This window comes from Phyllobates terribilis, unplaced genomic scaffold (assembly GCF_046119375.1).
Source record: "Phyllobates terribilis strain yellow unplaced genomic scaffold, ASM4611937v1 Scaffold_5__5_contigs__length_657084704, whole genome shotgun sequence".
NCBI lineage: Eukaryota > Metazoa > Chordata > Amphibia > Anura > Dendrobatidae > Phyllobates > Phyllobates terribilis.
The window spans coordinates 100,587,322-100,599,457 of NW_027362765.1; positions in this window are offsets into that span (position 1 = coordinate 100,587,322).

The following is a 12,136-nucleotide window of genomic DNA, read 5'->3' on the forward strand; positions in this document are numbered from 1 at the left end:
GGTTGATCGAAAAGTTTGGGGGATCTAAGAGTGTGGCAACCCAGTAGTCATGATTACTTTGAATTCTGACAATATGAGGGTCATGCTGCAGGTAGTGCAGCAAGAAGGCACTTATGTGTCTTGCGCATCTCGGAGCCCCAAAATTATTTTCCGGGCTAGATGCAGCTAAAAATTATTATTAATTTTAAATCTGGTGAAGCTTTAGTTTAGATGGCCTAATAGGATCAGTGCTGCACACTGCTACAAAGCCCAAATTATTTTCCAGTCAAGATACAGATAAACATGATTAGTAATTTTAAATCTGGTGGAGCTTATTATAGATGGCCTAATAGAATCAGTGCTGCACACTGCTACAAAGCCCAAATTATTTTCCAGCCAAGATACAGATAAACATGATTAGTAATTTGAAAGCTTAAAACGGTTGGTAGGGTGATTTTAACCAATCATCAAGCTTTTACTCTCCCCAGGATGACACAGGTGTAGAAAAGTCGTTTCGGATCCATGATTTGTTCATCTTTATGAACGTGAGTCTGTCTACATTATCAGTGGAGAGCCGCGTGCGCTTATCTGTCAGCACACCACCAGCAGCGCTGAACACACGTTCAGACAGAACGCTGGCTGCGGGGCATGACAAGATCTCCAAGGCGTAAGTGGCTAGCTCCGGCCATTTATCCAGATTGGAAGCCCAAAAAGAGCAAGGGTCCAGTGACACAGTCGTGGCTTCAATGTTTACTTGGAGATACTCCTGTACCATCGTCTCTAGGCGTTGACTATGTCTCAGACTTCTTGTCTCCTATGGCCTTGCAAAGGATGGGCTAAAAAAGTGGTGAAATGATTCCGCAAAATTGATGTTACCAGCAGATACTGTGGTTCTGTTACGGTTTGAGTGCTGAACACTTGACGGTCCCACGGTTGGCAAGTTGGAACTGTGAGATTCACTACGTGCACCACTGGTATTTTGTGGAAAAGCACATGTAAGATTCTGCAACAGTCTCTGCTGATACCCCTGCATGCGTGCATCCCTTTCTATGGCAGGAATAATTTTTGCAAATTTACTTTTGTACCGGGGATCTAACAGTGTGGCAACCCAGTAGTCAGGATTATTTCTAATTCTCACAATTCGAGGGTCATGTTGCAGGTAGTGCAGCAAGAAGGCACTCATGTGTGTTGCGCATCCAGGAGCACCAAGTCCCTGTTGTGTTGGTGGCGAGGTAACAATCATGCTTCCTTCCTCTGTCCTCTCCCCCCAACCTCGCACAACAGAAATGTGATCAAGGTCTCCCTCATCTGATGAGTCTTCCATCAGTTCGTCCTCCACTTCTTCCTGGGCTCCTGCACCTTCCTCACTAGTTTGGCTGCTACCATGCGCCCTGGTAAAACCATCTCCCCCACCCTCACATGCCTGCCGCCTTGGTGCTGCCGACCGTCTGGACCTTGCAGATGTTAGCCCTTCCGCATACAACTCCTCCTCCTCTACTTCCTCCACCTCCTCTTGTGCCACCACCTGACTCCGAATTCTGTTTAACATGTGCTCCAGCATGTAAATCACCGGAATAGTCATGCTGATAATGTTATCGTCAGCACTAAACATCTTCGTCGCCATTTCAAAACTGTGCAGAAGGGTGCATAGGTCCCTGATCTGAGACCACTCCTCCAGCGTGATTTGCCCCACCTCTGGATCTCGTTGGCCCAGGCTATACGTCAGAACGTATTGCACCAGGGCTTGTCGGTGCTGCCACAGTCGCTGCAACATGTGCAGAGTTGAATTCCACCGGGTAGGCACATCGCATTTTAGCCGGTGAAGTGGCAGGCCCAACGACTTCTGTAGAGATGTAAGTCGCTGAGCTGCGGGATGCGAACGGCAAAAGTGAGCACACAGCGACCGTGCCCTCTGCAGAAGGCCATCTAGTCTGGGATAGTGGGCTAAAAATTGCTGGACAACCAGGTTCAACACGTGAGCCATACAAGGCACGTGTGTGACATTGCCCCGGCGAAGGGCCGCACCCAGGTTTGCAGCATTGTCGCACACGGCCTTCCCTGGTTTCAGGTCCAGTGGAGACAACCATTCATGAAATTGGTTCTCCAGAGCTGACCACAACTCCTCAGCTGTGTGACTCACATTTCCCAGACATTTCAATGTAAAAACCGCCTGATGACGTTGAGCCCTACTGCCAGCATAGTAAGGAGGTGTGCAGGATCCCTTCTGCGCAGTTAGAAAGCTTGTGGCATGACCAGACAGGCTTTGGGTGCAGGTGGAAGACCGAGAGGAGGTTGAGGAGGCAGAAGCAGTGGAGGAACTTTGACATAAAGAGGATTGACGCACAACTCGTGGGGACGGCAAGACTTGGACAGCAGCCCCTTGTCCTGCTGTCACCATAGTTACCCAGTGCCCAGTCAGCGACATGTAACGCCCCTGTCCATGCCTACTCGTCCAAGTGTCTGTGGTGAAATGCACCCTGTCACACACAGAGTTTCTCAAAGAAGCGGTGATGTTGTGTGCGACATGCTGGTGGAGCGCAGGCACACCTTTCTTTGAGAAGTAGTGCCGACTGGGCATCTGGTACTGGGGCACTGCAACGGACATAAGGTCTCGAAAATACTCTGTGTCCACCAGGCGGAAAGGCAGCATTTCTGTAGCCAAGAACTTGCAGATGGTGAAATTCAACCTCTTAGCTTTCTCATGGCTAGGAGGAAATGGTCTTTTACTTGTCCACATCTGAGGGACCGAGGGCTGGCTATTGTGCTTAGACGGGGTTGATAAGGGTATCCCCGGCAAACTGCCGGTCTGTGAGGAAGATGCAGGCGGACATGTTAGGTTGCCTTGATCCAAAGGTGGTGCTATCGATGTCGGACAGCGCTCAACACCAGCCGGTGTTACCACCTCCACAGAAAATGATGACCTGCCAATCACGCTGGCTGTTGCGGGTAAAGAGGTGGCAGGTCTGCGCCCCAAAACAGGTGTGACTGCTGTCCCCCCAGTCACAGAGGATGAAGAGGCCGCGGATGCACAAGATATGGCAGACGGCGGTTGGCCCGGCCGGCTAGGCCGCATTGTAGCACACTGAGCTTCCCACTGCAACTTATGCTTCATGTCCATGTGCCGGTTCATGCATGAAGTACTCAAACTATGTATTTTTTGGCCTCTACTTAGCTTTTGCTGACAAATGTTACAGATAACACGAGTTGGGTCATCTTTATCGATCTGAAAAAATGCCCAGGCTATGCAAGGCTTAGCACCCATGCGACCTGAAGAGCCACCACGACTTGTGGTGAGAGGCAGAGTTGTGTTTGAGGATGCAGTTGTTGACGTGCTTCCAGTACTACGTCTCTGTCCAGGAAGGCGCAACCTGACTTCGTCGTCACTAGCATCTTCCTCCACCTCCTCTGCTGACCTCATCTCTTGGCTGACTGTGGGTTGACAGTAAGTGGGATCTCCAACCTCATCATCATCACCCTGTGTGTTATCACACCCGTCGTCCTCAGAGCCAACCTGTTCCTGCCCTGACAAAAAACTAAAGTTGTCGCTCCAATCAGGTATTTGAGTCTTATCATCGTCTTCCTCATTGTCTCCACCAACAGGAGTTACAGTTTGGGAATGAGGGTCTACATTATGGTCAGAACCTTCTGCGTCTGGTCCTGGATCCGACTCATAAAGATTCTGGGCATCAGTGCAGATCATTTCCTCGTCTGGATTTACAGAAGCGCTGGAGTCGACCTCTGATTCCCAGGCTATAGTATGAGTAAACAGCTCTGCAGACTCAACCATCTGTTCTACCTCATACTCAGATGGGCAGCTGGAGATTTGGGAGCTGTGAGGAAGCAAGTGCGATTGGGGTGACACCTTTGAGGACTGGAGTATTTGTGATGTTGAAGTTGATGTGGAGGAGAGCCCACTTAAAGGAGCACTTGATATCCGTTGAAGCACCTGCTGTTTTTGTGCCTCATCTGGAATTTGTAGCGATTGGCGTGGCCGTAAGAAAGGGATCTTATCACATTGTCCGCTAAAAGAAGTAGACATTTTAGTTTGGCTGGAAGATGGTCTTTCTTCTGCAGATGTTACTGTTGCTTTAACACCTACCCCACGGACACAACCTTTTTTCCCCTTCCCAACACGCCTATTCCCCTTTCCACCAGCAGCAGGCCTTTTTCCACTCATTTTGGTGGTTAACTAATTAACAACTCTGGAGTTGTTTGCACAAAAAAACAATGGATGGGAACCGAGCAGAGCTGAGTGGCCAAACTGTGGTATTAGGCCAAAACTATTGGCTGGGTTAGATGCAGAAAAAAATTATATTCAATTTGCAACCTGATGGAGGTCAGTATAGATGGACTAATAGAGAAAGTCCCACACACTGCTAGAAGGCCAAATATTTTTTCAGAGCTAGATGCAGATAAAAATTATTTTTAATTTGCAACCTGATGGAGGTCAGTATAGATGGACTAATAGAGAAAGTCCCACACACTGCTAGAAGGCCAAATATTTTTTCAGAGCTAGATGCAGATAAAAATTATTTTTAATTTGCAACCTGATGAAGGTCAGTATAGATGGACTAATAGAGAAAGTCCCACACACTGCTAGAAGGCCAAATATTTTTTCAGAGGTAGATGCAGAAAAAAATATATTCAGTTTGCAACCTGATGGAGGTCTGTATAGATGGATTAATAGAACAAGTCCCACACACAGCTAGAAGCCCAATATTTTTTCAGAGGTAGATGCAGAAAAAAATATATTCAGTTTGCAACCTGATGGAGGTCAGTATAGATGGACTAATACAACAAGTCCCACACACAGCTAGAAGCCCAATATTTTTTCAGAGGTAGATGCAGAAAAAAATATATTCAGTTTGTAACCTGATGGAGGTCTGTATAGATGGATTAATAGAACAAGTCCCACACACAGCTAGAAGCCCAATATTTTTTCAGAGGTAGATGCAGAAAAAAATATATTCAGTTTGCAACCTGATGGAGGTCAGTATAGATGGACTAATAGAGAAAGTCCCACACACTGCTAGAAGGCCAAATATTTTTTCAGAGCTAGATGCAGACAAAAAAATTATTTTTAATTTGCAACCTGATGGAGGTCAGTATAGATGGACTAATCGAGAAAGTCCCACACACTGCTAGAAGGCCAAATATTTTTTCAGAGCTAGATGCAGATAAAAATTATTTTTAATTTGCAACCTGATGGAGGTCAGTATAGATGGACTAATAGAGAAAGTCCCACACACTGCTAGAAGGCCAAATATTTTTTCAGAGCTAGATGCAGATAAAAATTATTTTTAATTTGCAACCTGATGGAGGTCAGTATAGATGGACTAATAGAGAAAGTCCCACACACTGCTAGAAGGCCAAATATTTTTTCAGAGCTAGATGCAGAAAAAAATTATATTCAGTTTGCAACCTGATGGAGGTCTGTATAGATGGATTAATAGAACAAGTCCCACACACAGCTAGAAGCCCAATATTTTTTCAGAGGTAGATGCAGAAAAAAAATATATTCAGTTTGCAACCTGATGGAGGTCTGTATAGATGGATTAATAGAACAAGTCCCACACACAGCTAGAAGCCCAATATTTTTTCAGAGGTAGATGCAGAAAAAAAATATATTCAGTTTGCAACCTGATGGAGGTCAGTATAGATGGACTAATAGAGAAAGTCCCACACACTGCTAGAAGGCCAAATATTTTTTCAGAGCTAGATGCAGAATAAAATTATTTTTAATTTGCAACCTGATGGAGGTCAATATAGATGGACTAATAGAGAAAGTCCCACACACTGCTAGAAGGCCAAATATTTTTTCAGAGCTAGATGCAGAAAAAAATTATATTCAGTTTGCAACCTGATGGAGGTCAGTATAGATGGACTAATAGAACAAGTCCCACACACTGCTAGAAGCCCAAATATTTTTTCAGAGCTAGATGCAGAAAAAAATTATATTCAATTTGCAACCTGATGGAGGTCAGTATAGATGGACTAATAGAGAAAGTCCCACACACTACTAGAAGGCCAAATATTTTTTCAGAGCTAGATGCAGAAAAAAATTATATTCAGTTTGCAACCTGATGGAGGTCAGTATAGATGGACTAATAGAACAAGTCCCACACACAGCTAGAAGCCCAAATATTTTTTCAGAGGTAGATGCAGATAAAAATTATTTTTAATTTGCAACCTGATGGAGGTCAGTATAGATGAACTAATAGAGAAAGTCCCACACACTGCTAGAAGGCCAAATATTTTTTCAGAGCTAGATGCAGATAAAAATTATTTTTAATTTGCAACCTGATGGAGGTCAGTATAGATGGACTAATAGAGAAAGTCCCACACACTGCTAGAAGGCCAAATATTTTTTCAGAGCTAGATGCAGAAAAAAATTATATTCAGTTTGCAACCTGATGGAGGTCTGTATAGATGGATTAATAGAACAAGTCCCACACACAGCTAGAAGCCCAATATTTTTTCAGAGGTAGATGCAGAAAAAAAATATATTCAGTTTGCAACCTGATGGAGGTCAGTATAGATGGACTAATAGAGAAAGTCCCACACACTGCTAGAAGGCCAAATATTTTTTCAGAGCTAGATGCAGAAAAAAATTATATTCAGTTTGCAACCTGATGGAGGTCAGTATAGATGGTCTAATAGAACAAGTCCCACACACAGCTAGAAGCCCAAATATTTTTTCAGAGGTAGATGCAGATAAAAATTATTTTTAATTTGCAACCTGATGGAGGTCAATATAGATGGACTAATAGAGAAAGTCCCACACACTGCTAGAAGGCCAAATATTTTTTCAGAGCTAGATGCAGAAAAAAATTATATTCAGTTTGCAACCTGATGGAGGTCAGTATAGATGAACTAATAGAACAAGTCCCACACACTGCTAGAAGCCCAAATATTTTTTCAGAGCTAGATGCAGAAAAAAATTATATTCAATTTGCAACCTGATGGAGGTCAGTATAGATGGACTAATAGAATGATGCTATGCCCAAAAGATTTTACTTCACTAGGTGCAGTAAAAAAATTGGTATTCTATACACAGGTGGTATACCTTGCAACACAGATAGGCTACTCCACTGACTAACACACTCTGCAATAGGCCAAAAAGGATTAGCTTTGCTAGATTCAGCCAAATGCTGTGAAAAAAACTTGCACAGCACTGGCACAGACCTGCCTGGCAAAAACTGATAGGAACTGATGTAACCTAGTCCTGAAAAGGACTGCAATTACAATTAGTCTTTACTCCCACAATCTATCTATTTAAGAGCACAGACCTGCCTGATAAAAGTCATAGGAAATGCTGTAACCTAGTCCTTAAAAGGACTGCAATCACAACTATTCCCTACTCCCAAGCTATCTGTAGATTTGTGCGAAAATTGGCTTGAAATTAACAAGGTATAGTGCACACAGCAACAGCGGTGCCGTCTAACACGCAGCTGCAGCAGTGAGAAAATGGTGGCGACGGGGAAAATGGCTTGGTCTTATAGGGCTAGGACATGTGACATACACTGCCAATGACACATGCCCTTGCTTGTGTGAAAAACAGCAGTTCGCTCCGTGTGTGCGCTGCTGATAGGCTGACAGACTGCACCTCCCCACTGCAAATGCGGGAAAGAGAAAAAAAAATGGAGATCTTCATTATTGCTGCAGAGATCCATCCCCTGCCCCTCCCCCCACCCCGCTGTACACTCAAACTGCGTATTAACATTAATTTTCATCATTACTGAGAAAAAATCCAGTTATGATTTTGGTGCACGAACAGTTATCGAACATAACCTCGAACAGCCGAATTTTTCTCAAATCATTCGTGTTCGCCGAACGGCTCGAACACCGCCCAAAACAGCTCGAATTTGAGATTGGCGAACAGTTCGAGTAGAACAGCGCTCATCTCTAGTTGACACTACCCGGAAACAGCTGGCGTGCTGGAACCAGGCTGGGCAGGAGGGAGTACCCGTGCCAGAGTCACTGCCGAGAACCAGCTGACGGTACTGGAACCCGGATGGGTAGTAGAAAGTACAAGAGCAAATGGAACTACCGAGGACCAGCTGACGGTACTGGAACCCGGATGGGTAGCAGAAGGTAAAAGAGCCAATGGAACTGCCGAAGACCAGCTGACGGTACTGGAACTCGGTTACTAAGCAGGAGGTACCTGTGCCAGAAAGCACTACCAAGGACCAGCAGACGTTGGTGGAACTTGGATACCGAGAAGGAGGCACCTAATCCAAAGGCACTGCCGAGAACCAGCTGACGGTACTGGAACCCGGATGGGTAGCAGAAGGTACCCATGTAAAAAAAAGTTCAAGGCCGCGAGCCGGCCGCAGTTACCAAAACCCACAGTCCTACAGGGGGTGCTTGTCCTATTGGCACTATGGAATCAGCCTTCATTGCCAGATCCCGCAGCCCACATAGGAGTCACCTAAACTGCAGGCACCATAGAGTCGGCTAACCCGACTGCAACACGACAGGACAACGCATTGGAGGCAAAGTGACGTTGACACTACCCGGAAACAGCTGGCGTGCTGGAACCAGGCTGGGCAGGAGGGAGTACCCGTGCCAAAGACACTGCCGAGAACCAGCTGACGGTACTGGAACCCGGATGGGTAGTAGAAGGTACAAGAGCCAATGGAACTGCCGAAGACCAGCTGACGGTACTGGAACTCGGTTACTAAGCAGGAGGTACCTGTGCCAGAAAGCACTACCAAGGACCAGCAGACGTTGGTGGAACTTGGATACCGAGAAGGAGGCACCTAATCCAAAGGCACTGCCGAGAACCAGCTGACGGTACTGGAACCCGGATGGGTAGTAGAAGGTACAAGAGCAAATGGAACTACCGAGAACCAGCTGGCGGTGCTGGAACCCAGGGTAAATACTAAAAACAGAGTGGAGCCAGAGGTGTAATTGGAGCAAGTTTTAAATCAGTAGTACAGTGGATGTGGACAAAGCAGGAGAATTTGCCGGACACACAGCAGGGGAACAGCTGACCTTACTGAACCCCAATAACACTGGAGCAAGTGTTGACTGTGCAGACGGCACTTCTGAGCAGCAACTAGCGGTATTGGAGCCCAGGGTAAATACTAAAAACAGAGGAGCCAGAGGTGTATTTGGAGGAGGTTTTAAATCAGTAGTACAGTGGATGTGGACAAAGCAGGAGAAATTGCCGTCCGCACAGCAGGGGAACAGCTGACATTACCAAACCCCAATAACACGGCAGCAAGTGTTGACTGTGCAGACGGCACTTCCGAGCGCCAACTGGCGGTGTTGGAGCTCAGGGATAATACTGAAAACAGAGGAGCCAGAGGTGTAATTGGAGCAACATTAAAATCAGTAGTAGTGAGAATGTGGACAGAGCAGGAGAAATTGCCGTCCGCACAGCAGGGGAACAGCTGACGTTACTGAACCCCAATAACACGGCAGCAAGTGTTGACTGTGCAGACGGCACTTCCGAGCATCAACTGGCGGTGTTGGAGCTCAGGGATAATACTGAAAACAGAGGAGCCAGAGGTGTAATTGGAGCAACTTTAAAATCTGTAGTAGTGAGAATGTGGACAGAGCAGGAGAAATTGCCGTCCGCACAGCAGGGGAACAGCTGACGTTACTGAACCCCAATGACATGGCAGCAAGTGTTGACTGTGCAGACGGCACTTCCGAGCGCCAACTGGCGGTGTTGGAGCTCAGGGATAATACTGAAAACAGAGGAGCCAGAGGTGTAATTGGAGCAACTTTAAAATTTGTAGTAGTGAGAATGTGGACAGAGCAGGAGAAATTGCCGTCCGCACAGCAGGGGAACAGCTGACGTTACTGAACCCCAATAACACGGCAGCAAGTGTTGACTGTGCAGACGGCACTTCCGAGCATCAACTGGCGGTGTTGGAGCTCAGGGATAATACTGAAAACAGAGGAGCCAGAGGTGTAATTGGAGCAACTTTAAAATCTGTAGTAGTGAGAATGTGGACAGAGCAGGAGAAATTGCCGTCCGCACAGCAGGGGAACAGCTGACGTTACTGAACCCCAATGACATGGCAGCAAGTGTTGACTGTGCAGACGGCACTTCCGAGCGCCAACTGGCGGTGTTGGAGCTCAGGGATAATACTGAAAACAGAGGAGCCAGAGGTGTAATTGGAGCAACTTTAAAATTTGTAGTAGTGAGAATGTGGACAGAGCAGGAGAAATTGCCGTCCGCACAGCCGGGGAACAGCTGACGTTACTGAACCCCAATGACACGGCAGCAAGTGTTGACTGTGCAGACGGCACTTCCGAGCGCCAACTGGCGGTGTTGGAGCTCAGGGATTACAGTTCAGGTGGTAGAAACATGAACAGAACAGGAGACCTGGATACTTTTGCCAACAATTATTTATTCTGGAAGAGGACTGGCAAATTCATGAGAGATCCAGGCCTTGTTCATTTTGAGAAAAGTAAGCCGGTCAACGTTATCGGAGGATAGTCGCATGCGACGGTCTGTTAGTACACCACCTGTGGCACTAAAGACGCGTTCCGATAATACACTAGCAGCAGGGCAAGCTAGCACCTCCAATGCATACTGACTTAGCTCTGGCCATGTATCTAGCTTACAGACCCAAAACTTGAAGGGAGAAGAGCCGTCTGGGAGTACACTAAGAGGGCAAGACATGTAGTCTGTCACCATCTGACGGAAACGTTGCCTCCTGCTGACTGGAGCCGTCTGTGATGGTGTAGACATTTGTGGCGGCGGGGACACAAAACTTTGCCACATTTCGGCCATACTGGTCTTGCCTTGTGCTGAGACGCTGCTTCTGCTCCCTCTTTGTGCAGAGCTTCCTCCACTGCCTCGACGCACTGAGCTGCTTTGTAAAGCACTAGCAGCACTGCTCTCGGTTGGAATGGAGAACATGATGGAATGCACCAGTGCGTCTTGGTACTCCCGCATTTTACGCTCCCGGTTCAACGGTGTTATGAGGCTTGTAAGTTGTCCCGGTAGCGAGGATCTAGGAGGGTGGACACCCAATAATCAGCCGTGTTGAGAATGTGGGCGATGCGGCGGTCGTTTCTCAGGCACTGCAGCATGAAATCAACCATGTGCTGCAGACTGCCAACTGGCCAAGAAACGCTGTCCCCTGCTTGAAGCGTGATCTCTGCCTGCTCTGCATCACCCCACCCTCGCTCTAGATACTGACTACTAGAGCATTGTGTACCTCCCTCCTCTGGACAGATGTCTTGCTCATCCATTGACTCCTCCTCATCCTCCTCACAAAGTGTCCCCTGCCTAGGCCTTTGTGAGGAACCACGTTGCGCAGACTGTAGAGAAGCAGATGGCATTTGTGACTCCTCATCCTCCACCTCTTCCAAAACCTTGTCCCTTAGTGCTTGCAGTGTTTTTTCAAGCAGGCAGATAAGGGGGATAGTCATGCTGACTAGTGCATCATCTGCACTCGCCATCCGCGTGGAATAATCGAAGGCACGCAAAACGTGGCAAATGTCCTTCATAGAGGCCCACTCGGTGGTGAAGTGTGAACGGCGCGCACTGCGACTTCTTTGCGCCTGCTGCAGCTGGTACTCCATTACTGCTGCCTGCTGCTCACACAACCTCTCCAACATATGTAACGTTGAATTCCACCTGGTGGGTAGGTCACATATGATGCGATGTTCCGGAAGACGTAATCGGCGCTGCAGAGCTGCAATGCGTGATCTTGCATTGCTGGAACACCGCAAGTGAGCGCACTCTATGCGGACCTTGTGAAGCAGTGCATCAAGATCCGGATAGTCCCTCAAAAAACTCTGCACGACCAAGTTGAGCACATGTGCCAGACATGGGATGTGAGTGAGGTTGCCTAGGCCCAGAGCTGCCACCAGATTTCGGCCATTGTCACACACTACCATGCCTGGCTGGAGATTCACTGGCACAAACCACACGTCGCTCTGCTGCTTGATGGCATTCCAGAGCTCCTGCGCTGTGTGGCTTCGATTCCCCAAAGAAATTAATTTTAATACGGCCTGTTGACGTTTGGCCACGGCTGTGTTCATATTGGTCACCATAACAGGTAACCGTTCACGGGTCGATGTGGAGGTAGACCGTGACGGCTCCTGCAGCGCTGATTCAGAGGAACTGGAGTATGAGGAGTCAATGTGTACAGACTGGATTCCTGCAATCCTTGGAGTTGGCAGAACA